Below are 4250 nucleotides of genomic sequence, written 5' to 3'. Positions count from 1 at the left end.
AGACGACGACGACGACGACGACGACGAAGACGACGTAGACGACGTAGACGTACGAATCGGTAGAGCGAGCGACGCTCTCGGTCTCTCACACATCGCGCATAACGAAACTCCGTGACGTAAACGTACACACGAACCGTATATAAATACAAAAATTTTGTAATATACACGAACACGCATGGTACATAAACATACATACACGTCGTATTGAAATATTTGAACGGACCGAGAGAGAGTCGGTTCGTATTCGTATACGAACGAACTCTAAAACGGATACCGTCATGTGTTCGAGAATAACGTATAAAAGTTTAACATTACGAAAAACTATATACACATTAAACATTGAACAGTGTGGTATATATTTTTATACAGCCGGCCCTCAGACAGGAGTGGTCCTGGATGTTTCTCCACGGACCGCAATGTGCGTTCGAAATGTCGATGTTCAAATGTGTCCTGCAGTTCACACTATGACGCGCAGTTAACTGCGTTCTTCATCGACCCGCGAGCCAAGTGATCCACCGTCCAGGGTAATTGTTTATTTTCATGATGATTAGTTTCTACGATCACTGAAGCGATTCTATACACGCCCGTGATATTAGTTTGTTTAAATTTTTTTTTTTTTTCTTTTTTTATTTCTTTTCAGTATATAAATAAAAATTAAAAAAAAAAAAAATATTAAAAAAAAAAAATTAAAAAAAAATATACGTTATTTGAAGATGACGATGCGCTATCGAAAGACGACAACATCGTGCTTTCCTCGAGAAACCGACGTCGAAACATCAGAAGGGACGCGTTGAACGACCCCGTTTTTATTATATTCGGAGTCGTCGTCTCGCATCCGAACGACATACGAACGCCGAACCGCATTTTGTTTTATTTCATTTTACGAAAAAAACAAACGAAACTTTCAGCGGACGCTTCTCGTATCCCCGCCGACTGACCGATCGACTGACTGACTGATCGTCGATCATCGTATCATCGTCTAGGAGAGCGTGTGAAACGCATCATCGCACGTATCGATCGAAAGCACGAGGCCTCTATGAAAATATGATATAACGCATAAAACACAAAACACGAAAACACATCGACGTCACCACGAATCGATATCATATTAAATTCAAAAACGAATTCAAATCGACACTCACATAACGACCGATCGATGTAAACGATGACGAGACTCGTAATCGAACGGAGACGACGACGCGTAACGTAGACGTAGACGTAGACGTAGACGAAGAACGAAAGACGAAAACGAAAACGAAGAGCGACGAGAGTCTTGAACTCGAAACGTATACAGCGTCGTATATATATTATACATGTGACTCGCGGCGCGGATTCTTGCCGGTCTACGTACACAGGTATAACGAAGACGACTACGGTAACGACGAGTGAAGACTGCACGCGTGCAACTTCGATGTTCGTTAGCTAGCGTTCTCGCTAGTTACGTTCGCCGCGTACATACGACGTCCACATTCGAATTGAAAGTACACGATTACATACGTCTTACGACGATCGTTATATTCGTATCTCTTTTTATAATACTACGTTTTAATATATATACGTATATCGATTCGATGACGACGCTTCAGCGATACGTATTGTATTTATATATTTTTTTGCGAATATCGTTATTTTCATACGTGATGATACTAACGTCGAAGGCGATGACGACTCGTATATCAACGAACGCCTAGACGAAGACGACGTAGTCGTCGTCGTCGTCGGAGAAACGATAATGCGATCCACCGATCGAATTCGCATTTTTTCGTATTATGATTCTTTTTGGTTGTTGTTATTGTTATTGTTTTATTATATCGTCTTATATCGGCACTCTCATTGCTCTTTCGTGCTGCACTGTTTATCTCGCTCGTATACAGAGAAGAGCTCGATCCGCACAGAGACGAAACAGAATTCGAGATAGATAAACGTACGTTAATGATCCTTCCGCAGGTTCCCCTACGGAAACCTTGTTACGACTTTTACTTCCTCTAAATGATCAAGTTTGGTCAACTTCCCAGCAACGCCGACGGCCGTGAAGCCACCGCGTGTCGGTCCGAAGACCTCACTAAATCATTCAATCGGTAGTAGCGACGGGCGGTGTGTACAAAGGGCAGGGACGTAATCAACGCGAGCTTATGACTCGCGCTTACTAGGAATTCCTCGTTTATGGGGGATAATTGCAAACCCCAATCCCCAGCACGAAGGAGTTTCAACGGGTTGCCCGGGCCTCTAGGCCAGGGAGAACATGCCGATTCCTTCAGTGTAGCGCGCGTGCGGCCCAGGACATCTAAGGGCATCACAGACCTGTTATTGCTCAATCTCGTGCGGCTCGAAGCCGCCGGTCCCTCTAAGAAGAATTTTAATACGCCGCCAGTGAGTTGCTCGACCGAAATCGGGCACACCTAAATGACGACGCCTATTTAGCAGGCTAGAGTCTCGTTCGTTACCGGAATTAACCAGACAAATCGCTCCACCAACTAAGAACGGCCATGCACCACCACCCACCGAATCAAGAAAGAGCTATTAATCTGTCAATCCTTCCGGTGTCCGGGCCTGGTGAGATTTCCCGTGTTGAGTCAAATTAAGCCGCAGGCTCCACTCCTGGTGGTGCCCTTCCGTCAATTCCTTTAAGTTTCAGCTTTGCAACCATACTCCCCCCGGAGTCCAAAATCTTTGGTTTCCCGGAAGCTGCCCGCCGAGCCATTGTAGTAACGTCGGCGGATCGCTAGATGACATATTTACGGTTAGAACTAGGGCGGTATCTAATCGCCTTCGAACCTCTAACTTTCGTTCTTGATTGATGAAAACACCTTTGGCAAATGCTTTCGCTGATGTTCGTCTTGCGACGATCCAAGAATTTCACCTCTAACGTCGCAATACGAATGCCCCCAGTTATCCCTATTAATCATTACCTCGGAGTTCTGAAAACCAACAAAATAGAACCGAGATCATATTCTATTATTCCATGCACGAAATATTCAAGCGGCATTTTGAGCCCGCTTTGAGCACTCTAATTTGTTCAAAGTAAAATTGTCGGCCCACCTCGACACTCACCGAAGAGCACCGCGATAGGATTTTGATATTGAACCGGCGTTTTACCGCCGGCTCACCGACGATATGCTCCGCAAACGTGTCAGTATCACCGCGGATGCGGTGCACCGACAGCGCGGCGCACAAATGCAACTACGAGCTTTTTAACCGCAACAATTTTAGTATACGCTATTGGAGCTGGAATTACCGCGGCTGCTGGCACCAGACTTGCCCTCCAATTGTTCCTCGTTAAAATATTTAAAGTGTACTCATTCCGATTACGAGGCCTCGAAAGAGTCCCGTATCGTTATTTTTCGTCACTACCTCCCCGTGCCGGGAGTGGGTAATTTGCGCGCCTGCTGCCTTCCTTGGATGTGGTAGCCGTTTCTCAGGCTCCCTCTCCGGAATCGAACCCTGATTCCCCGTTACCCGTGACAACCATGGTAGTCGCAGAAACTACCATCGAAAGTTGATAAGGCAGACATTTGAAAGATGCGTCGCCGGTACTGGACCATGCGATCGGCAAAAGTTATCCAGATTCATCAAAATTAACGACTTCGGACGAGACGCCCTCCGTCGATTGGTTTTGATCTAATAAAAGCACTCATCCCATCACTGGTCAGAGTTCTGATTGCATGTATTAGCTCTAGAATTACCACAGTTATCCAAGTAACTGAGTAAGATCTAAGGAACCAAAACTGATATATTGAGCCATTCGCGGTATCGCCTTAATACGGCTTGCACTGAGACATGCATGGCTTAATCTTTGAGACAAGCATATAACTACTGGCAGGATCAACCAGGGAGCTAACATAGATTATTCTCGACGACGACGACGACACGTCCGTGCGTGCTTGCGCGAACGCGACACCTTCGCCGTAAGTTTCTCTCTCATTTAACTCGATTCTCGTTTCTAGCAACGACGACGACGACGACGACGTTGTCTTCGTTCGTCGTCGCTTCGAAACGAGGTTCGTCGTACCGTATCGATTCGATCGCGTTAGACGCGATAGACTCTTACGGTTGACTTTTTTCATTCATTATCATAATAAATAATGATAAATAACCGACGACATCGAAGTAGCCCGAGAAGAGCACGACGACGACGACGACGATTCGTCTTCTAAGATGACACTCGACGGTCACGAATATGAATATTCGAAACGAGATCGTTCATTTTAGAAACACTTCCGTACACGATGTGCACGTATGTTATTGTTCAA

General features: G+C 45.4%; 2 non-coding genes across 2 annotated transcripts; both read right to left on the bottom strand.

Moving 5' to 3' along the window:
• Window positions 1-370: 370 nt before the first annotated feature.
• On the bottom strand, window positions 371-527 carry LOC126778644 (5.8S ribosomal RNA). Its single transcript, XR_007670193.1, has one exon. It is a non-coding gene; the product is annotated as a 5.8S ribosomal RNA (ribosomal RNA).
• Window positions 528-1930: 1403 nt separating this feature from the next.
• LOC126778659 (small subunit ribosomal RNA) lies at window positions 1931-3833 on the bottom strand. Its single transcript, XR_007670206.1, has one exon. It is a non-coding gene; the product is annotated as a small subunit ribosomal RNA (ribosomal RNA).
• Window positions 3834-4250: the final 417 nt, after the last annotated feature.

Source organism: Nymphalis io, chromosome 26 (assembly GCF_905147045.1).
Source record: "Nymphalis io chromosome 26, ilAglIoxx1.1, whole genome shotgun sequence".
Classification (NCBI taxonomy): Eukaryota; Metazoa; Arthropoda; class Insecta; order Lepidoptera; family Nymphalidae; genus Nymphalis; species Nymphalis io.
This window is presented reverse-complemented; position numbering and strand designations above follow the sequence as displayed.